Here is a 24027-nt window from a genome sequence, read left to right on the forward strand (position 1 = left end):
TGCTGCTGGACATTTGGCTAGGCTGATGATTTCAGGGTTTCCTCGGTTTTGCAGAGACCTCTGGTAACTGTGACCACATGAGATTTTGCCTGCAGATGAGAAACAAGGGGTGGTGGATGCAGTGGAACTCCTTATTTGAGGCTGGGTGGAGCTGGGAAAAGGGGTGTGGCTGGTGCCCCTCACTGGCCCATTATGGCATCTGCTCTCACCATCGTTTTCCTCAGTGAGTATTGCAGACAGACAGGAGTGGACAGGATGGATCTGAGACGAGGGGGTGGGCCCATTGGGGTGGGTCTGAGACCAGGGGGTGGGCCCATGGGGGTGGTCTGAGACCAGGGTGTGTGCCCACAGGGAGAGGGGAGGGAATCTGAGACCAGGGCATGTACCCATGGGACTGAGGGTGAGGCATGTGACTGGGTGGGGCAGTACCAGGTGCGGGCGGGGGAAGGGATTCAGGAGAGACCATAAGCTGAGCCTGTTCTCTGGGGGGGGGGGGTCACTGCATCACTCTCTGGGGACCATCCTCCCTGCCCCATTGATCTAGTGACTTCCTCTATGGGGGCAGAGGACAGGTGCTGACTGCGGCATACAGGATGGGTTTGGGGACAGGGCCCCCCGCTTAGTCTGCAGCGCTGGGGGGTCCAGTTCGGCATAGGTGAGTCCCTCAGTGCTGGGGTTGGGCTCCTGGGGTAGGGAGGGAAGAGAGTCACTATGTGTATGAGTCAAAACCAGCACACAAACACACACAGCCACACACCAGACAGTCCTGATCCCAGACAGCAGGGGGTATTCATATGCAGTGAGGGGGTGCATGGTGCATTGGTGTGGGGTGAGGCAAGGCACAGAGCTGGGGAGTTTTGGGGGGCACTTACAAAGACATCTTGCAGTTTCCCTTGGCCCACGAGGGCATCTGTGGAACAAAGACACTCAGGGGCAGGGAGGGTGTGAGAAAGCCGGAATCTGTGGCTAGTTATACAGGGAGTCTATACACCATGGGCTGAGCCAATTCCCTGGAGTGAGGATGGGACACAGGGACTGGGGCTGGATCAGTGTCCCTGGGATCGCAGGATGGGTCCCAGTGAGACCCTCAGCAAGATACGGCCCCTGCCTGGCTCCATGGAAACCACAATCCCTAATGACTCGTGCTAATCACCAGGAGCCCTGTCCTGGGTGTGAAAGTAGAAAGAATTATACTGTAAGAAAAAGATGAATTGTGCTGTAATAATTGAATAAGTTGAAGGAATTCTGTTTGTCTTTTTAAGAGGAAGAAGAAAAGTATGTTAATGTTGATTGTAGGTATGCAGATCAAGGTGCTAGCCAATTTGGGCCTGAGTTTAACAGGAAAAGAAACATTAGGTGTTAGACAGGAAACAATTCCAGATAATCAGGGAGATATAGCCAGGAGATTGCTGTGTGCTTAATATTGAAATGAAGAGTACTTGAGTAGCCTCACACTAATTATGTGAAGTTTTGCCCCCCTTTTAATCCTGTTAATTTTGGCTTTCTTTTGACTGTATAAATCAAGAGGTTTGAACCTTGTATGGTACTCACATTTTCTGAATGCATTTTAGCAAAGCTTTGCTGAAATAAACAGAGCAGTCTGCCAAATCTGTGAGTCCTGTCTGACTTTGACAATTTGGAGGTTCCACCGAGATGGCAACCGTCTTCGCTGAGGCTGTGTGATCCCTGACTGTCTGGCAGGATGACCGTGGTAGCCGGCACCTGGGCATTTGGCCTGAGCGGTCCTCCGCCAGAACGGAAAGGTGCACAACCACAGCGAAGTCTACGCCATCGAACCTGTTGGTTCCTGCTCTGTTCTGGTAGGGATCCCGGGATCTAACATCAGGACTCTGGTCAGGTAATTATTTTGTCCGGACTGAGGACTGTCTTGTCTCTGTGTCTATCCGTCTTCCCTGTGGTGTGAGTGAGTCTGGGAGCCATCCCTGTCCAGGGACTGGCCGACCAAGGGGCTCCTGTCCCCGCGGTCTGTGTGACTGGAATCTGCACAATCGCAGCCGCACCGCACCTTGGATAAAATCCTTGGAGTGAATGCAAGGGCGATTGAGGCAGTAGCCTGTGGGCTTCTTTTGTGTGTTGCACTGGGCACCGCTCTGACGAACCCGAATTTCCTCCTTGTGTAATTGGTGTATGAAGTCCTCCTGTATGGGTAACTAGACGTCTAAGCAGGGATAGTTCCCTAAAGGGACCCTGGCTCAGTTTATATATTTTAGAAAGGGTCCGGACTCCTGTAAATTTCTGGAAAAATGATCTAGATTAACTCTGGGGGGATCCCAAAACTCAGTGGCCACTGTTAGGATCTTGGAACAAAGACCAAGTGGACGTCTTAAAAGACAAACTTGGCCTTCCCAAAACTAAATTGGCTAGAGGAGAGGTAGATTGCTTCATGCAGTGGTGGGACGAGGCAAATCTTAAATGAACTGAATCGAAGCTCGCCTCCCTTAAAAATTCTAATTATAAGAAAAAGCTTTATTGGAAACCTCCTCTCCCACCACCAGACCGAGCGCTTCCCTTTACCCCGTCCTCCAAGAAGACTCAGACCGGTCCTACTTGAAGCTATAAACCCTGGACCCACACGGAGCTCCACTCGATTTTAAAAGGTTTTCCAAAGCCCCAGGAAAACCCTACCAAATTTGCAGAGGAATTTTGCTAGTGTGCAATGCCTATGAACCCTCTGAAGCAGACCTCCTGCAACTGTGTAAACTACTTATAACCCCGTAAACAGCAACAAAGAAAAAAACCCGGGCAACTATCACACAGACTGACTGATGGTTTTTTTGTTTGGTTGGTTGAGTTTTTTTGGGTTTTTTGGGATACAGCAACCAGGTAAAAATGGACAGGGCACCCTGGCGCATGCGTTTGTTAATAGCCTCTTATCTGCTATTAGCAGTATGTTAAAGCAAATAAGTGTTGGATGGGAGGCCAAGACCATGGACAAATTGCAAGCAGTGGCAGAGCATTGCCACTGCACTCTAAAAAGAAAGAGAAGCAGTCCTCACAAAAGTTGATAGCTCTGCAAACACAGCATTATTCAGGGCAGGGCAGACAGTACTGGGAATGGGGAGGGTACCAAGAATGGGGATAAGGTCAGAGAAGGGGTCGTGGCACCGGGTTTTTGGGATTTAAAGGTTTCAGCTCCGGTCATATCCACCCTGTGGGAACAAGGCATTATTGTCCCCTGTTCCAGCCCCTGTAACACCCCTATCCTCCTCCCAGTTCGAAAAGCTGATGGTAAATCATGGCGGTTTGTTCAGGATCTTCAAGCTATTAACTGCATTGTTGTACCCACCTTTCCTGTAATCCCTAACCCAGCAACTAATCTGGCTTCTATCCTGCCAGATGCAACTCATTTTACTGATGTTGATCTGTGTTCTGCTTTCTTTTCTGTCCCGGTTCACCCTAAGTCCCAGTATCTTTTTGCCTTTTCTTACAAGGAGCAGCAGTATGCTTCCCAAGGGGTACACAGAAAGCCCGTCTTACTTTTCCCAAGCATTAGCCAAAGACCTTGTTAACCTGGTCTTCCCCTCTGGGTCCACATTGGTCCAATGTGTAAATGATCTACTCCTCTGTTCCCCTTCATTATCTGCCTCAGAAACTGACTCTTTAGTGCTTCTCACTGCCCTCCCAGCCACCTTAGTGTTACCTGACTACTGTAAGCCTTTACCCTTTTCTGCCACGAGCAATCTGGTTGTGCACTTGGGGTTCTTACTCAGGAGCATGGTGGCAAAAATCATCCAGTAGCTTATTTCTCTGCCACCTTGGATCCTGTTGCCCAAGGTCTACCCCCCTGTCTGCGTGCTGTGGCTGCCGCGGCACGCCTAATTGAAATGTCTGAGTCCCTTGTCCTCCGCTCTCCTGTTTCTCTCATGGTCCCTCACTCTATAGATACTCTCCTGCTACAATGTAATACAGCTCACCTTTCCTCCGCCCGCCTCACTTTTACTGCTTTCGGCTTCGCATATCACCATAAAGTGCTGTTCTCAGTTGAACCCTGCCACTCTCCTTCCTCTGGCTAATGACGGTGAACCCCACGACTGCCTTGCAAGTGTCTCTGCTGTCACCGTCTCATGCCCCGACCTTTCTGATGTCCCTCTCTCTAACTCCGACCTTGTGTTATTCACTGACGGTTCCTGCTTTAGAGATAGCCAAGGTCGTCTCCTCGCAGGATACGCTGTGGTATCACTCTCTGAAACCCTAGAAGCTGCGCCTTTCCCTTCTGTGACCTCAGCACAAGTCGCTGAACTAGTTGCCCTAACCCGCGCTTGCTTTCTGGCTGAGGGACGCTCCGCCACCATTTACACTGATTCTCGATATGCTTTTGGGGTTGTACATGACTTTGGCACCCTCTGGCAAGCTCGGGGTTTCCTTACCTCTGCTGGTACCCCTATCAAGAATGGCCCCTACATTGCTGCTCTCCTGTATGCACTCCCATCTGCATTAGCTATTGTTAAGTGCCCTGGTCACTCCACAGCAGATACTGATGTTGCTAAGGGTAATGCTGCCATAGAACCTTCCCCAGGTGCGTTTCTCGGTTCCCTTTCTGTTTCTGTACCACCGCAGTCCCTTTCTAAAGTCACCCTGCTCCAAGACTCTGCCTCAGAAACAGAAAAAGACTCCTGGGTCGCCCGGGGTTGCTCTCTACACCCTGATTCCCTTTGGCGCCCCCTTATTGGTGCCTTTGTGGCCCCCTTTTCGCTCTACCCAGCTCTGGCCGCCCTGCTACACGGCGTTTCGCATGTCGGAAAGGAGGGGATGGTCTCTGCTGTAACTAAGGCAGAATGGTGGGCCCCCCATTTCAGCTCTTTTGCAGCTCACCACTGTGCCGCCTGTACCACTTGCCAAAGCTACAATGTTGGCAAACCTGTAAAGGTAGCTCAAGGGTTCTGGGGCCTGCCCCAAGCACTGTTCTTGCATTGGCAGCTTGATTTTGTACAAATGCCTGTGTGTCAACTATATGAATTTATTTGGGTTATGGTATGCTTATTTTCGGGTTGGATTGAAGTCTTTCCTTGTCGCAAAGCTGATTCGCTGTCTGTTGCCAAATGTTTGTTAAATCATATTATGCCTGCCAAAGAAACTCCTGCCACTCTGTCCAGTGACCGGGGTACACGTTTTACTGAACAACTTGTTCAGCACCTGGATCGTGTGTTACATGTCACACACCTGCTGCACTGTCCCTACCATCCCAAAGACATAAACTAAGTCCTTTTGAAATTGTTTATGTGAACAATGGCTACCATTACTCCAGTCTCAGACTTGAACTTGACTCACAGTACACTCCTTCAGTACTGCAAGGGACTAATGCAAGCTGTAAGTCACTTCCATTCACAGGTTCGAGCCGCCTGGCCGACGGAACCCACCTCGGATGCCTGCCACACTCTCGAGACAGGTGATTGGGTCTACGTACGACACCACCAACGAAAACACGCCATGGAACCCCGGTGGAAGGGCCTGCATCAGGTGCTGCTCACTGCCCAGACGGCTGTTAAGTTATCCGGCATCGCAGCATGGATACAGGCTTCGCAGTGTAAGAAGGCACCATCCCCAGCGGACCAATCATCACCTCAGGACCATGCAGAGTCAATTTTGACTCCAGAAGAAGACGTAGAGGAACAGCCTGCAATACCTTACAACCTACGTTCGCGTAAGGATTGCCTGAAGCAGATGAGGACCAAAAGCAAGGCCCAAGAAGAAGCAGTAGTGAGCCTAGCGCCTGCTGCCTGGTGGACATAAAACCGTAACTGCGGGTCCCTCAGTGGAGGTTGTCAGAACCAAAAGGGTCTTGCCTCCAACATGTGCCTCTGGTGGGGCCTGTTCCTCGGCCACTGGTGTCTTAAGATCTGGGGAATCCACAATGACAATGACAATTCTTTTATCCACCAGCAAGTATGGATCGCTCAGACCCTTAATATCTCTAATTGCTGGGTCTGCAGCCACATTCCATCCCACTCACAAGCTGGTTCCTGTCTTGGCAATCCCACTTAATTCCCCAGGCCTCACCCGTTTAACAAGACATGGAACAGTAATGACACTTGGGAAGCAGTGGGAATAATTGTGGGAATAAATGTATCTAAACGGATAAGTGTGGAGGAGAAAAAAGGTCACTGGTGTTTGGTGTGTAATGGGACGGGGCTGAATCTGGGGAGGAGCAGTTGTCTCCAGCATATTGTAACATCAGTACAATCTTTAATGCCATGCAAATAACACCACTCCCCGTAAGGAGAATCACCGTGTGCCCTTCGGGGGATATTACTCCTCCTTTGTAGACACCTATATGGCAAAGGGGTGCAACCGACCCTTCCCGGCTTTGATAGGGCATCATTGGGTCTGTGGAACAAAGGCCTATACCACATTACCAGTTAACTGGTCAGGTATCTGTTATCCCGCCCAACTCTTCCCACAATTCCGAGTGTTAGAGTCCTTCCCATGAGAACGCCTCCGTAATTTTAGGCGAAAAAGAAGGGACTTGTCGGATGCCCAATGGTATGTGAATCACATAAGCCCTTTAACTTGGGAAGAGGCTATTGGTGGTTCCTTTGACCCACTTGGGGGAGTAATACATCATGCAAAAAGGCTTCTGAGGTTACAAACAGTAGTTAAAATCATGGAAAATGAAACTGGAAAAAGTTTAAGGGCCCTGGCCAAAGAAACAGGAGCGATCAGACAAGTGGTCCTCCAAAACCGTCAGGCATTGGATATAGTGCTGGCAGCAAAAGGAGGGACCTGTGCTCTCATTGGCAAAGAATGTTGTGTATATATACCAGACAACACCAATGATAGAATAGATCGCGCTAGCTACTTAAAAAAGATTGCATACCTTTCCAACGAAGAGCCAAGTTCCCTGTGAAAATGGCTAAGTAACTTGTCCAATTTCTCTGGCATAGGAAACTGGTTGTTTCAGGAAGCCCTGACTATCCTATTTGGAATCTTAATAATTTTTGTATGTTTTCAGTTAATCTCCTGTTGTATCCAAAACTGTGCAAGACATGTCACAGACATGTCCCCTCACCAGAGTGCTAATCTGATGCTTTTAAATATCACTAATGAACAAAAAGACAAAGAACGGTTAATGCAAGGAACCCAGTAATTGTTGGTCATAGGCGAGGCTTGACCAAAAGGAGGGATTGTGAAAGTAGAAAGAATTATACTGTAGGAGAAAGATGAATTGTACTGTAATAATTGAATAAGTTGAAGGAATTCTGTTTGTCTTTTAAGAGGAAGAAGAAAAGTATGTTAATGTTGATTGTAGGTATGCAGATCAAGGTGCTAGCCAATTTGGGCCTGAGTTTAACAGGAAGAGAAACATTAGGTGTTAGACAGAAAGCAATTCTAGATAATCAGGGAGATATAGCCAGGAGATTGCTGTGTGCTTGATATTGAAATGAAGATACTTAACCACACTAATAATGTGAAGTTTTGCCACACCCTTTGATCTTGTTAACTTGGCCTTTTGACTGTATAAAATCAAGGGGTTTGAACCTTGTATGGTACTCACATTTTCTGAATGCATTTTAGCAAAGCTTTGCTGAAATAAACAGAGCAGTCTGCCAAATCTGTGAGTCCTGTCTGACTTTGACACTTCCCAGGGTGCCCTGGTGGCCACTCCAGCCTCAACCAAGATCACTCCTCTCCTTCCTCCCTCCCCGGAGCCTTTAGGGGTTGACTCTGGCCACAGTGTCTGTGCCAGTTCCAAGCCTGCCAGGCCAGAGCCAGCAGTCACTACCCCTGATCCAGTGGCCCCCAAACATGAGCCAGCAAAGACTGGCAGCCAGCCCTCCACCACTCGCCAGGAGCAGTCTGCCAGCTCCCAGGAGCCTGACAGGGGCTGGAGAAGGCGGGCACCTTCCTGGTCCAGGGTGGAGATCATGGACCTTATTCAGGTTTGGGGGGATTGCCCCCAATGTCCATGATCTCTGCACTAGAGAGAGGAATGCGGCCGTCAATGGCAGGATAGCTGCCAGCGTGGCACTAAAGGCCACATGTGAACCCAGGAGCAAGTTTGCATGAAAATCAAGTTGGTCTGGAGAGCCCCCCAACCCTGAGCCTTGACCTTCCCCTCCCCTTTCTTCCCCTTGCTTCCTCCCCCCAAGTTTTCCCCCTTCCCTCTCCCCCCCCTCTCTTCTCCTCTCTCCCGCCTCCTTTCCCCAGTCTCACCAGAGTTTCATTCTCCCCCCTCTCCCCCGGGGTTTTGTTAAATAAAGATAGTTTGTGTTCATGAAAATACGTGTATTTTATTTGACATCAGGAAGGGGGCTTAGGGAGAGGTAAGTGGAAGGACGTGAGGGAGGAATGAGGCACAAGCCCCCAGTGGGGCAGACCAGAGAGGCTCTGAGGGCTCCTCAGGATGGAAGCTCTCCCGCAGAGCCTCCTGGATACTGACAGCCCCCTGATGGACCTCTCAGATGGCAGCCTGCAGAAAGTTCAGACAGGTCCGCAGCAACGCGTCCACGAAAAGCACCAGAGTGCCCAGGGGCAGCTCTGGCTTCACGTTGCAGAGTGCTGTGATGTCCCGAGTGAAGGCAACCAGAGCACACAGAGACAAAATGGTTTCCTGTCCCTCATGGAGGTAGGCAAGCAAGCAGGGAAACCTGAGAACTGGCTGTCCAAGGGGGTGCCTTTAAGCACAGGCCTCAGACAGCCTCAGGCAGCAGCCACACAAAGTAACTCCTGACCTGATGCCCTGCCGGACCTGATTCTGTCCGGCCTTAAATGCGATTCACCGTCCACTCAGTGTGGACGCGCTATTTCGAAATAGCAAAACGCTATTTCAAAATGCATTTTGTGTGTAGACGCGCTATTTCGAAATAAGATATTTTGAAATAATGCTGTAGTGTAGACATACTCTGAAAGAAGAAATCAGGCCCCTGAGTAATTGAAACAGATACTTCAAAGAGTTTAATTGGAAACATGTGCACAGTAAATACAAACACTATATTATTTACAGGGGAGGGTTATTTACAGGTGACTGTTTGTGAGACACAGCATGGCCAGCACCTGAGAAATAAACTTAAAGAGTCATCAGCATTTGTACAATGCCCCTTAATAAATATAATAATATGGGTTGGGATTAAGCTGCTGGATATGGAATGGAAAACAATCTCCAAAACAGGAAACACCACAAGATTAGGGGAACTCCTATTACCTAATATAGTGAATGATCAGAAAGTGTCAATTCAACAGGGGGTCTCCACTGATCCCCTTCCCATATTCAGCCATCACAGGAAGATTCTCTCCCCATTGAGAACCACAGACAATGATATCCCAGACCCCCTCAGCCTTTTACCCTCCTTTGCTAACTGTTGTCTGGTGACTCCTCATAGGCCCAGAACCCAGGAGGGCAAGAGTAAAGTGCTGAGAGAGACTAGAAACCTAACTATTCAGGAAACTTTTTCTATGAGGTGGAGGATCATAGCCTCTAAATTTGGAGGACGAATGATATCTGCTGAGTACCTTCTTTGAAGGGCAGAGTGTTCTGAACTCCCAATATCATCAGAGGGAGTTTGAGGACACTCAGCAACTTATGAGACTGGACAATACAAGCACAGTTAAAGGCCCTGGATATCTAAAGGAAATCACCAAAATCCACAGTTAGATGCTTAAATGCCAATTAAAGCCACCCTTAGTGAATTCCCCCGGCATGTGGAATCCCCTAAGTAGTATAAGGGCCCTACCATCAATCAAACGTTAGCCCTGCCCCCTGATCCCGGAAGTCCCGCCCCCTGACCGCCAGAATTCCCTTCTCCCCTGTCACCAGAAGTCCGGCCACTGGATGGTAGTACATCCGGGTCAAGAGGGACAGCTGACCGGGTGTCATGTGACCCCCGTTAGGCCCGTCCCCTGTCACCGGAAGTCCTGCCTTTGGGGGTAATACATCCGGGGTCAAGAGGGGCAGGTGACCGGAAGTAAGGAGTGTCATGTGACCCCTCTAAGGACTCGCCCCGCCTCCCTCAACCAATCAGGAAGGGTTTTTCCCCTGTAGGACCGCCCCGCGAACCGCTTTAACCAAGCGGGGGGGCAGTTCTGGGACCGGATGACCCGCCCCGCAGTGGGTTGTGTGACCCCTCTAAGAACTTGCCCCGCCTCCCTCCACCAATCAGGAGGGGGTTTTTCCCTGTAGGACCGCCCCGCGAACCCCTTTGACCAATCGGGGGGTAGTTTTGGGACCGGATGACCCACCCAGCAGTGGGTTGTGTGACCCCTCTAAGAACTCGCCCTGCCTCCCTCTACCAATCAGGAGGGGTTTTTTCCCTGTAGGACCGCCCCACAAATCGCTTTGACCAATCCGGGGAGTGCAGTTCCGGGACCCGTTGACCAGACCGGAGACGGGTCGTGTGACCCCTCTAAGAGCTTCCCGTGACACCCTTTGCCAATCAGAGCATAGCACTTCCCCGTAAGTTCTAGCGCCACACAAAAGAGGCCATCTTGTTCCAAGAGCGCGTGTTTCAGAGAGCGTGCAAACGCTGAGCGGAAACATGGCTTCTTTCACCAACTTTGTTTTGGTGCCGAGAAGAAAGCGCTACATCAGCGACAGTTCCGAGGAGGAAGGAGAAGTTGAAGGGAGCCCTTTGACCCACCCGCTGATGGATACACCAATATCTGACACCGAAACCCAACCGCTCACGATGCAGCCAGACAAGCTAGATAGCCTGGAGGAAGAAGGTGCCCATGGCTCCCAGGAGTCGGACAAGACGCATGGAAAAGAAGCCAAATAGGTAAATGAAAGATCGAAGTTGGGGCATCATGGGGTTAGGAATCCGGGATTTTGTAAACTTTAAAAAAAAAATGACCAGAGCGTCTTACATTATTTCTTTCTGGCAATCTTTTGACAGCTTGACGATGCCTTTCTAGCTGACCGTCAGACCCAGGACAGCATTGCATCGGACGAGGAAGACGAACCGGGCCCACCTTGTTTTTGCTCAACACCGATACAAAGCATTGAAGAGAACGCCTAGGATGACGGCCATGAAGAATTCAGGAGGTGGCTGTGCATTGACCTAGTTGAGCCAGTGCCACATCATAAGCGTAAAAAAGTTATGCGCTCTATTGTACGCATTAGTGTTTATACCGTCCTTAGTCACTGTCTTAGGGAAAAGCTTTTTGAGGACTGTGAGGGTTGTGTCATAAATGCGCCAGCCCAGCGGTACCATGACTGTTTGACTTGGACTCCAGAGGGTATAAACTGCAAGCTCCAGGGCCTATGTGCTGAACTGTGTTTGGAAATCTTATTAAATACTGTTATTGCCGTAGGTCCGTGGTCCCCAACACGGTGCCCACGGGCGCTATGGCGCCCGCAGGGGCATTTGCATGCACCCGCCAGGTGCTCGGGGCTGACCTGGCCCTGGGCACATAGCGCGTGGCGCTTGCACGGGGGGGCGCGCCGGCCCCGGGCGCGCGGCGCTTGGCAGGGGGAGTGCCGGCCTCGGGCGCGCGGCGCTTGGCGGGGGGAGCGCCGGGCGCCCCGGGTGCGTGGCGCTTGCGGGGGGAGCGCCGGCCCCGGGCGCGCGGCGCTTGGCGGAGATGAGCATTACTATGGGGTTCTGGATGTGAAAAAGTTGTTCGGAGCGAAAAATTATTGTGAGTTTTGCCACACAGTATACAGTCATGACCACTCTTGCAGGTATTGTTGCCGCCTCTGCTTGAGCGGAACGTGCTCAGACAGCGTGGGTGTGCCGCTGCGGTGTCCTAGCTGTATCTTGGAACAAGATGGCCTCTTTTGTGTGGCGCTAGAACTTATGGGGAAGTGCTATGCTCTGATTGACAGAGGGTGTCACGGGAAGCTCTTAGAGGGGTCACACGACCAGCTTCCGGTCTGGTCAACGGGTCCCAGAACTGCACCCCCCGAATGGTCAAAGCGATTTGTGGGGCGGTCCTACAGGGAAAAAAACCCTCCTGATTGGTAGAGGGAGGCAGGGTGAGTTCTTAGAGGGGTCACACGACCCACTTCTGGGCGGGTCATCCGTTCCCGGAACTGCCCCCCGATTGGTCAAAGCAGTTCACGAGGCGGTCCTACAGGGAAAAAACTCCTCCTGATTGGTGGAGGGAGGCGGGGTGAGTTCTTAGAGGGGTCACACGACCCACTTCTGGGCGGGTCATCCGTTCCCGGAACTGCCCCCCGATTGGTCAAAGCGGTTCGCGGGGCGTTCCTACGGGGAAAGCCCTTCCTGATTGGTAGAGGGAGGAGGGGCAAGTCCTTAGAGGGGTCACATGACACCCCTTACTTCCGGTCACCTGCCCCTCTTGACCCCGGATGTATTACCCCCAAGGGCGGGACTTCCGGTGACAGGGGACGGGCCTAACCGGGGTCACATGACATCCTTTTTTACTTCCGGTCACCTGTCCCTCTCGACCCGGATGTACTACCCTCCAGGGGCGGGACTGCCAGTGACAAGGGAGAAGGGACTTCCGGGGAGTCGGGGGGGGGGACTTCCAGGGTCAGGGGGCGGGGCTAATGTTTGATTGATGGTAGGGCCCTTATACTACTCCCCTACCCCATAAACAGCTAGCAGATATAGCGTTCAGTCTAGCTTCCCACCCAAGTATATGATGTGCAAGCTGGAAACAGAAGCAGGAGCTCTTTCTTCTATTTGTCTGTGCTTCATTCCCCGAGCACTCATCCAGGTCAGATGTCTCTTAGGACCTGAGTTGCCACCAGCTGGACAATGGGACTTGGGTCATTCTGTAGGACCTGGAGAGCTGGAATTACAGAGAATATGACTCACTTTTCATATAGTCACCTATGCCTGCAGTAGCTGGAGATTTAGTACCAGTGAGTACCAAGCTACAGAAGCTCTCTGTACAAACAAAGCTTTAGGTTCCTCCATTGGGATCCTTCCAAGCTCCAAACTGAGATGGAGGAGGGGGGAGAGGGGAGACCCTGACCCTACCAGAAACTCATCCAATTGGAAGGTGCTCCATTGACTCAATAGCTTCTGCTTTTAAGTTATTTTACATCTCCTGACAGAAATAAATCTGATGGTGTGGAGTTTGGGGTAGCAAAAAGTGGCTCCCAGGGAGCCGATGGAGCCCAAAGAGTGGATCACACAGGTTGGGAAGAGGCATTGCCAGGGTAGCCAGGAGATGCACTGACTTATATCACACTGGCTGCAGTTTCCTCCAGGTACGTCTACACCGCAAAGTTAATTCAAAATAACAGCTGTTATTTTGAATTAACTTTAATAGCATCTATACATGCAAACCGCTATTTCGAAATTAATTCGAAGTAGCAGAGCGCTTAATTCAAATTTGGTAAACCTCATTCTACGAGGAGTAACACCAAATTTGAAATAGCTATTTCAAATTAAGTGCTGTGTAGACAATTAATTCAAAATAGGGGGCCTCCAGCCCTTCCCAGGGAGCCCTGGTGGCCACTCTGGGCACAACCAGGAAAACTTCCTCTCCTCTCCCCCTGGCCCCAGAGCCATTAAAGGGATAGACCCTGGCCCGTGCCAGATCCAAGCCTACCAGCCAAGAGCCAGCAGTGGCCACCGGGGCCCCTGAGCCAGTAGCCACAAAACGTGAGCCAGCAAGGCACTGGCAGCCAACCCTCCACTGCTCCTCAGGAGCAGTCTGCCAGCACCCAGGAGCCTGACAGGGGCTGGAGAAGGCGGGTGCCTTCCTGGTCCAGGGTGGAGATCATGGACCTTATTCAGGTTTGGGAGGGATGCCCCAGCATCCATGATCTCCGCACTAGACAGAGGAACACGGCCGTCAATGGCAGGATAGCTGCCAGCCTGGCCACCAAAGGCCACATGCGAACCCAGGAGCAGGTTTGCATGACAATCAAGTTGGTGCGGTGAGACCCCCAACCTTGGGCCCTGATCTTCCCTTCCCCCTTCTTCCCTTTGCTTCTCCCTTCCAACTTCCTCCTCCCAGGTTTCACCCTCCCCTCTCCCACCCACTCTATTCCTCTCTCCCACCTCCTTTTCCCAGTCTCCCCAGAGGTTCACCCTGTTGTTCAATAAACCCAGTTTCTATTTTTGAACATACATGTCTTTTATTTGACATCAGGAAGGGAGGCTAGGGAGGAGTAAGTAGATGGACATGAGGGAGGAATGGGGCACGAGCCCCCGGTGGGGAGGACCGGGGTGGCTCTGAGGGCTCCTCGGGGTGGACACTCTCCTGCAGGGCCTCCTGGATCCTGACAGCCCCCCGATGGACTCCCCGGACGGTAGCCTGCAGCAAGTGCAGCTGGGCTGATGGCAACAACCCTACGAGACGCACCGGTGTGCCCAGGGGCAGCTCTGGCTCCATGTGGCCGAGTGCTGTGGTGTCCCGAGTGCAGGCACTCAGGGCACTCCAAGACAGGACTACTTTGCTCTCCCTCATCGGGGTAGACAAGCGAGCGGGGAACCCTGAGAACTGTCTGTTCGGGGTGGGGGTAGGGTCCCGTGAAGCACGGAGCTCAGTTAGCCTGAGGCAGCAGCCCCACACACTATGTCCTAACCTGATGCCCTGCCAGCACTGGTTCCGGCCAGCCTGAACTTCGGTTCAGGGTCCACTCAGTGTGGACGCGCTATTTCAAAATAACAAAATGCTATTTTGAAATAGGTTTTGTGTATAGATACATAATTCGAATTAGCTTAATTCAAATTAACTATTTCGAATTAAGTTAACTTGAATTAACGCTGTAGTGTAGACGTACCTCTTTCAGAGCAGACTAAAGCTGAATCTGTCCTTTGATGTGTGGCTGATGCACTTCACACCTGTGGTATCAGTTACTGCTTGCTTGTCAGCTAAATTTCTTTATAACTCACTAATGAATAGGATTTCACCTGTATTTGTTACTTACAGGTCAACAGATGTTCCATGTCCAGCCATTTCATATTCTTGGTGTCCGTATGTTCCAGGATGATGCCTAAATAAGCAGTGTAAAATAAACATCAATAAAAAACCTTCTCTTGTTAAGTGCAAGGTGATAACATTGGCCCTTTGGCTTCTATTGTGGGTCTAAGGTGAGCTGTAGGCAAGAAAATACTAGAAAAGTTTAGCGTCCACACTGAAGAGAAGAAGAGAAAAAAATTAAGAATGTTTACATAAAACCTCATTTGCTTTAAACAATCTATGTTCCTCTTGCCACTGCTGTCAGTTAGTGGAGATATACTAGGATAGTGTATTAATCTAGTGGTGTGAACAAAGGGCTGGGGCCAGGAATAAGTGCGTACTAAGCAAGGATCTCACATGGATAAATTAATTAGGCCACAATGCTTGCCTGGCTTGCATGGGTGTGCTAAGGAAAGGATGGCACAGGGCCAAAGGGGAGGAATCTAGTGCTTCCTGGGCAAGGCAATCAGGAACCTGCAACAGCAGGCACTGTGTGGCGGTGGCCTGCCTACCTCCCAGTGATGAAGCACCAGTAAGGAACAGTCAACAACACTGAGCTTAGGTCTATAGTTTGAGTCCACACTAACTCTGACTACTAAAAATAGAGTGCAGGTCAGATGACAGAAGCAGTCGGAGGAGCTAGCCACCTTGAGAACAGACTTTTGGGTTTGGATGGGATCATCCTTGGAATAGTTAACCCCTCCTGCTACTCCTGCCACAGCTACTCTATTTTTAGCACACTAGTTTGATCGGAGAATAAACATACCCTACGTGACAGTGTGCCAGCCTCTGCTACTAAATGACTGCGCCATTTCAAAGCATTCTATTGCAAATTACAAATTTCTCCTAACACCACACTGGAGAAGTAGGAGAACATTAACATCTCCATTTATGCATGAGAAGTCACAGCACGGAGAGATTAATAGTAGCTCAGTGCTGCACACAGGGACTTTTTCTGTCTACCTCAAAGGGAATACCAAAAGGGACACGGCACACTTTCTCTCACCAGCTAACTTGGCTGCAACTGCCCGGATCTCTTCCCAGCTGCTGCAGAAGTATGTGATGGTGCTTTTGTAAAAGTTCTCCAGTAGCTCAGCCTTCTCTTTGGCCTAGAGAAAATCAGGGACACATGAGCTCTCTCTGGCTAGAAATGCCCTTTGACTGCCAACACATGCCTTTACAAACCACAAGTAAACAGTCTGTGTTCCTCTTGCCACTGCTGTCAGTTATTGGACTCACTCAGACTTTTTTTTTAATTTAAACAAGTAAATAAAAGAAAGGACAGGAGGCTGTGTAGAAGTGGGGAAAGTGGGAATCTATGGCAGATTTACATTCCTCTCACCCTCAGTCCTGTATCCCACTCTAATAGGGTACGTCTACACTACAACGTTAATTCGAACTAACTTAGTTCGAATTACTTAATTCGAACTAAGCTAATTAAAACTAACGGATCTAGACTAAAAAACTAGCTCGAATTAGCGTTTTACTAATTCGAACTAGCATGTCCACATTAAGTGGACCCTGAACTGGGCTTAAGGATAGCCGGAAGCAGTGCCGGCAGGACATCAGAGGAGGACTAAGAGCGTGGAGATGCTGTCTCAGGCTAGCCGAGGGCTGTGCTTAAAGGGTCCCAACCCCCACTCCGGACAGACAGTTCTCAGGGGTGCCCCGCTTGCAAAGCAGTCTTGGCTTGGAGTGCCCGGAGTGCCCACACTGGGCACATCACAGCACTTGGCCATCAGACCGGCTGCACTTGCCACAGCCTGCCATCTGGGGAGATGGGGCAATTGGGGGGCTGCAGGAGAGCTTCCACCACAAAAGCCCGCAGAGCCAGCCCAGTCCTCCCCATCGGGGGCGCGTACCCCATTCCGCCCTCAACTCCTTCCACTTACCCTTCCCTAGCCCCTCTTCTTGATGTACAAAATAAAGGACAATTGTGTTCAAAAATGGAATCTGTCTTTATTGAACAAAACTGGGGGAGACTGGGAAAAGGGGGTGGGAGAGGGGAAGAGAGAGGCTGGCAGAGGGGAGGGCAACTAAAATGATCAGGGGTTGGGAACAGGTCTCATATGAAGAGAGGCTAAAGAGACTGGGACTTTTCAGCTTAGAAAAGAGGAGACGGAGGGGGGACAGGATAGAGGTCTCTAAAACCAGGAGTTGGGTGGAGAGGGTGCATACAGAAAAGTTCTTCATTAGTTCCCATAAAGAAGGACTAGAGGACACCAAAGGAAAGGAATGGGTAACAGGCTTCAAACTAGTAACAGAAAGTTGTTCTTCACAAAGCACAGAGTCAACCTGTGGAACTCCTTGCTGCAGGAGGCTGTGAAGGCTACAACTAGAACAGAGTTTAAAGGGAAGTGAGATCAAGCCATGGAGGTTGGGTCCATGGAGTGGTATTAGCCAGGGGGTAGGAGTGGTGTCCCTGCCCAAAGTTTGTGGAAGGCTGGAGAGGGATGGCACGAGACAAATGGCTTGGTCACTGTCTTCGGTCCATCCCCTCCAGGGTCCCTAGGGTTGGCCGCTGTCGGCAGACAGGCTACTGGGATAGATGAACCTTTGTTCTGACCCAGGATGGCCATTGTAAGCTCAGGGCTCAGGGTTGGGGGTCTCAGTGGACCACCTTGATTTTCATGCACTCCTGCTCCTGGGTGGCCAGGCTGGCAGCTCTCCTGCCCTAGCCGGCCACCTTCCTGTGCCTAGTGCGGAGATCGTGGACGAGGTCCACGATGTCCGCACTAGCCCAGGAGGGAGCCCGCCTTTTGCGGTCCCGGGCAAGCTCCCAGGACCCGCCAGCCTGGTCCCGGGAAGAGGGGGAGGGCTGGGGGGCATCGGGTGGGTGGCTCGATCCGCACCAGGTGCAGGGTCTGCCTGCTGGGTGCTGGCAGGCTTGCACCTGGCATGGGCACCGTAGCCATCCCGTGCCCCTTTAAGGGGTCCGGGGCCGGGAGGGGGGCATACGAGTTTCCCTGGTGTTGGCCGGAGTGGCCACCAGGGAAACCTGGGGGGGGCTAGCCTCCCACTAGTTTGCATTAAGGGGCTACACAGCCCTTAATTCGAACTAGTAAGTTTGAACTAGGCTTAATCCTCGTGGAATGAGGATTACCTAGTTCGAACTAAGCGCTCCGTTAGTTCGAATTAAATTCAAACTAACGGAGCGCTAGTGTAGCGCCTATGAAAGTTAGTTCGAACTAACGTCCGTTAGTTCAAACTAACTTTGTAGCGTAGACATACCCATAGATACTTCCATTGCCCATCACACATTCCCCCTGCTTCTACACCACAAGCCTATGCTGTCAATAATCTCATATAATTCTATAGGTCACTCACAAGGTGTCTGCAGATATCCATCTGGAGCTCCTCAGGGTTCAGCTCGGTTCTCCAACTAAGATGCTCATTAAGTATAGTTTGGAGCCTCTTCAGTCCCAAAAATGGGGCACAGAGATGAAATGTAGCTCTGCACTCCTGAAAAAGAGGGTTGCACCATTGAATTGTTCCATAACACGTATTGTGCTCATTCAAATGGAACTCATGTCCTTGACTGCTCATCTACCCCAAGAATAAAAGGGATTCCCCTGAAGTAATAGACAGAAAATATGCCAGCATGACTTTAATAGGGGGAAAGGGATTCTACTTCTGGAGTATTGCATCCAATTCTGGGCACCCCATTACTTAAAAAATGTTGATACATTGGAGAAAGTCCAACGGAGGGCAACAAAAATGATTAGGAGGCTGGAACACATGATTTACAAGGAGAGGCTGAGGGATTTGGGATTATTTAGTCTTCAGAAGAGAAGAGTGAGGGGAGCTTTGATAGAAGGCTTTAACTACCTGAAGGGGGATTTCAAAGAGGATGGAGAGAGGCTGTTCTCAGTGGTACTAGATGACTGAATGAGGAGCAATGGTCTCAAGTTACAGTGGGGGAGGTCTAGGTTGGATAGTCGGAAAAACTATTTTACTAGGAAGGTGGTGAAGCACTGGAATGGGTTACCTAGGGAGGCAACGGAACCTCTAAATCTAGAGTTTTCAAGTCCTAGCTTGACAAAGCCCTGGCTGGGATTGTTTAGTTGAGGCTGGTCCTGTTTTGGGCAGGAGGTTGGACTCAGTGACCTCCTGAGGTCTCCTCCAAACCTATGGTTCTATGATTTTATAATACTGAAAACTGGAGATAGCAGCAATGTTTTTTCAGAACGGATGTAGCTATGAAAGCTGCTTCACTAGGCATAGCTGTGGTCTTTCCTCTGTTGTGGGGAGGCAGGAACGTGGGGTGCAGAGATAGGCAGGAATGAACTCTTGGGATCAGACCCATGACCTATCCTGAACTCCAGTGAGACAACCCTGGCTGCTAAGGACCAGCCTGTCTGGGATTAACTCAAAAGGAGGGCAATGAACTGAGGGAAGAATTTAGGTCTCCACTGCGGGAAGGAATAGCAGAGCTCCCCTGGCATCAGGAGGAAGATTCTTTTTGCTTAGTAATTAAGTCACTGTCATTCTTACCATTGAAACCTCAGGGCTTGGATCTTGCAGGTGCAGCAGAAGCGTGACCCAGCTCTGTCTAACCTGCTTGGCAAAATAGTCCTTCCATTTTCTCTTTGCAGAGCCGGCCAGGATACCAAACAGGACAAAGGCCAATGCACGAAGAGTGTTGTCCTCCTATAGCCAAGAAAGCCACACAGGTTGGTAACGAAGAAATAACCACATCATGTATCTAGCACAGCTGTCTCTTCTACATTAGGGTAGAGTGATTCCAACGACAGAAGTTTAAAAGAACTGGAATTAATCAAGTTTGGGCCAAATGTGTTGATTCATCAAAATACTTTGAAGACAGTTCAATTTTGACAAAATTCTTCCAGAAGCCAAGTAGGGGTACTTGGTCAGCTTCTTGGTGACCCATCTAGCAGGCTGACTGGGATCTTGGGCTTCCTGGCCCTCACCTTCAGAACAGCCTGTCTGGCAGGCTGACAAGGAGCCAGGAAATGTGCACCCTGGCACCTCTAATTCCCAGTGTTTCCAGGTTCCCTGTCTCCAGCATAGTCTGCCAGTAGACTGCCCTCAGGCAAGGCTCCCAGTAGAGCTGGGTTGAGAATAGTATTACTGTTTCACAAAGAGTTTTGAAATTTGGGCTGGGGGGTGTGTCCCCCAAATAGGAACAAAACCAAAATTTGAAATCTCAAACTTCTCTGCAAAATGGAATAATTTCAACCATCTGACATAAAAATCGTATGGAGCAGGCCCAAAACAGTCTATTACACCCTGTATGCCCATTTTCCTTGTTATGCAGCTACCTAATCTAGTATTCATACTTCCTTTGCCATTCTCATTGGAAATAAAGATGAACAGAAGGGTGAGACTGAAGGAGCAGGGATGGCATCCTCATTTTCTTAATTCTCTGCTCCTCCATAAAACACATCTCTTCCCTAAGGCCTAAAATCACTTCATTCTGACATGAACAATGCCCAGTGAGGACACATCATGCATTGTAAATGGAGCCTCATCAATGTCAGCTGAACTGGGGTTGAAGGCTTCTGTTCACGTACATTATCGAAGTACTTCCGGATCTGTGTGGTGAGGTCTCTGAAGGAAGAACCTATGTCCTTCCCTTTCAGCTCCTTAAGGACTTTGGCCAGTGCCTTCATGCTTTCGACGACTTCAGAACTGAAAGTGTCTTCTAAAGTCCTGATCAGTGCCTCTAGAAGAAACTTCTTGTACTTTTTCACCTGTTCAGACGTATGACATTAAAAAACACTTTCCACTAACCACATTTCTAATATGTTTTTTTTAGCAATTATGAAGCAGTGGGAATTTCATCTGCCCCCCTAGTGACCTATAGCTATATTTTACATCAGGTACTAGCTACAATAAGCCAAACTCTGTGCCATATTACGCCTATGTAATCCTATTAGATTTCTAATTACTTAGATTTGAAGGCCAAAAGGGACCATTGTGATCATTCAGTCTGACCTCCTTCACAACACAGAACCTCCCCAAAATAATGTCTGTTTGACTAGAGCACCTCTTTTAGAAAAACAGCCCATCTTGTTTTTAAAGTTGCTACTGATAGAGACCCCACCACAACCCTTGGTAAATGGTTCCAATGATTAAAATTACCATTAAAATGTATGCCTTACTAGCAGTCTGAATTAGTTTAGCTTCATTCCCCGCCCCTCCCCCCATTGAATCTAAAGGCACATTTTCTAGCCCTTTGAAAATTCTTGTGACTCTTCTCCAATTTATCAGCATCCTTCTTGAATTGCAGGCATGATCCTGACATAGTATTCTAGCAGTTCTCACACCAGTGCCATAAGCAGAGGTAAAATAACTTCTTTATTCTTATTCAGAATCCCTCTGTCTATGCCTCCGAGGATCACCTCAGCTCTTTTGGTCACAGCTTTGTACTGGGCGCTTACGTTCAGCTGATTATCTATCATGATTTGAGTTTTTTAGTGTCTCTGTTTCCTGGAATAGAATCTCTCATCTTGGAAATAAAGCCTACACTCTTCATTCCTGGGAGTATACATTTACATATGATCATATTAAGTCCATATTGTTTCCTTATGCCCAGCTTACCAAGGGAACAAACCTGCTGTGTATTGACTGCAAAGAGGTTACAGGGGTATGAGAGAGCAGAAGTTGGCCTAGTGCATTGTGCATGGTCTCTGTAAATCCTGAGCAATTGTTTCCTTTAGTTTCTCTAGTTATGCTGCATTGTATTCAGTATTCTATCTTACCTTCTCAGGTGCCCCATAGACTAAATTGCCTAGGCCTCTTACAGCCATTTGACGGACAATGCTGTTATTGTCCCGTGACCTTTCTTCTAATATATGTAAGGCAGACTTAAGGGTCTTCTTCTCCCTGAGTATGGGATCAGTCATTAGCTGAAATAAAATCAACATGTCCATTAGCTCTAATCTGTTCATTAAGATAGCGAATATAATTTGAGGAGACACGTAATACACTGTAATTTATTATTCTATATGAATGAGTACTGTGTTAAAAACATGGATTTTTTCCTTTTAGGCACTATAATGGGGGATTGCTCATCCCTTGAAAGCCTCTCAGTGACTGCATTTGATACCACAGTCCTTTTCTCGCCCAGGTGCATCCTGCCAGTCGATCTTAGTGAGTCTTCCATGGCTCAGCCCTCTGGCCAAGTCCCAAAGTCCAAACAAATGCCTTTTAGGTCCTGTTGCCCTCACTAGGGTCTTCAGCCCCAACTCTGGACCCTTTATATTCTGTTCTTTGTTCAACCTCTCCATAAGCCTTGTCCCCTTCATCGGGTTTATGCCACTGGGGAACCTGGGCCTGCCCACTACTCTTGGTTCCAACCTAGAAATAGCAGCGAGTCATTGCTTCATTTCAGTTTATTGCTACTTTTTCCTTGGGTTCTTCCTATGGGGCCACTTTCAGTTTCTCCCTCGAATTATATGTTGAAGGCTCGTAAGGACTCTCTCTCTGCAAATTCAGCTTCAGAAAATGCTGCCTGAAATAAACCCCTGTGAATTGGTTTGGCCAGAGAATAGCATCCTTTCTTGGCCCTCCACTTCCTGAAAGGAACTGACCTAATAAAGCCCTGTAGCTCCATAGATCTGAGCCAGCTGGGCTCTGATTGGCAGCTTTCATGAGGCCTCTCTAGGCAGACCTTGAAAACCCACGTTTGTGACTCCTTTCCTAGGTGGGGTGTAGAAAGATTTGGGGGCACAAACAGATTCCTAGAACCACCAGATGAGCCTCTAAAATAGCGACTTAGCGTAAATGTGAAATATGACACAGACGTTATAGCAAGGCTGTGGAGAGGGAGGATGCTCCAGTGGTCAGCAGCCTAGGACTTAGGAGGTTCCAGTTCAATTTCCTGCACCCTCAAAGACTTCCTAGATGATGTTGGGCAAGTCACTTAGGCCTTCTGTGCATCAGTTTCCTGTTTGCAAAATGGGACTAATAGTGTTTCCCTGCCTCACAGGGGTGTTGTAGGGATACATACTTTTAAAGAGTTTTGAGGCACTCAGATACTACATTCTCATTTTGAAGTACTCAGATAATACAAGTTTCTAAAAGGATGTTTTAAGGAAGATGGAGAAAAATTGTTCTCCTTGGCCTCTAAGGATAGGATAAGAAGCCATGAGCTTAAATTACATCAGGGGAAGTTTAGGTTGGACAGCAGGAAAAACGTCCTGCCTGTCAGGGTGGTTAAACCCTGCAATAAATTGCCTCAGGAGGTTGTGGAATTTGCATCACTAGAAATATTTAAGAGCAGGTTAGACAAACACCTGTCAGGGATGATCTAGACTGTGCTTGGTCCTGCCGTGATGGCTGGGGATTGGACTCGAAGACCTCTCAAGATCCCTTCCAGTTCTAATGATCTATGAATCTATTATTCTACATTCATGAGAATCTAAGATAGATGTTAATGTATTTGTATGTTGCTTATTTTATAGTATTAGGACACTAGATTCATTTAGAAGATTTGCTGAGCTAGACCAAAATCAGGAGCTGTTGGTCAGTATTAGCCCTAGGAATTGTCAGAAAAGGTCTAGTAATTCAAATTCTATGGCTACATCTACATTGGCATGATTTTGCGCAAAAGCAGCTGCCTGTCTACACTGGTGGGGAGTTCTTGCACAAGAACACTGACATTCTAATGTCTAAAATCAGTGCTTCTTGCGCAAAACCTATGATGCTCCCGCTCAGGAAAAAGCCCTCCTGTGCAACTGTTCTTGCGCAAGAGGCCAGTGTAGACAGGCCACATTCATTTCTTGTGCAAGAAAGCCCAATGGCTAAAATGGCCATAGGAGCTTTCTTTCGCAAGAGAGCGTCTATTCTGGCACGGATGAGTTTGCAGAAAAGCGCCTCTTAGCGCAACAGCACATGCCAGTGTAGACGCTCTCTTGCGCAAATATTCTAACGCAAAAACTCTTGCGTTAAAAGTATGGGTATGTCTACAGTACAAAGTTAATTCAAACTAACAGCCGTTAGTTCGAATGAACTTTAATAGCGGCTATACATACAAACTGCTAGTTCGAATTTAAATCGAACTAGCGGAGCGCTTAATTTGAACTAGGTAAACCTCATTCTACGAGGAGTAACGCCTCGTTCGAATTGTGTAGTTCAAATTAAGGGCTGTGTAGCCACTTAATTCGAACTAGTTGGAGGCTAACCCTAATCAGGTTGCCCTGATGGCCACTCTGGGCCAAACCA

General features: G+C 49.1%; 1 long non-coding RNA gene across 1 annotated transcript in view; it reads left to right on the plus strand.

Moving 5' to 3' along the window:
- LOC149523263 (uncharacterized) overlaps positions 1-24027 on the plus strand; it is a 228305-nt gene that overhangs the window by 54247 nt on the left and 150031 nt on the right. The gene's annotated exons all lie outside the window — the stretch shown is intronic.

This window comes from Pelodiscus sinensis, chromosome 18, assembly GCF_052426305.1.
Source record: "Pelodiscus sinensis isolate ZL-2025 chromosome 18, ASM5242630v1, whole genome shotgun sequence".
NCBI classification, from domain to species: domain Eukaryota; kingdom Metazoa; phylum Chordata; order Testudines; family Trionychidae; genus Pelodiscus; species Pelodiscus sinensis.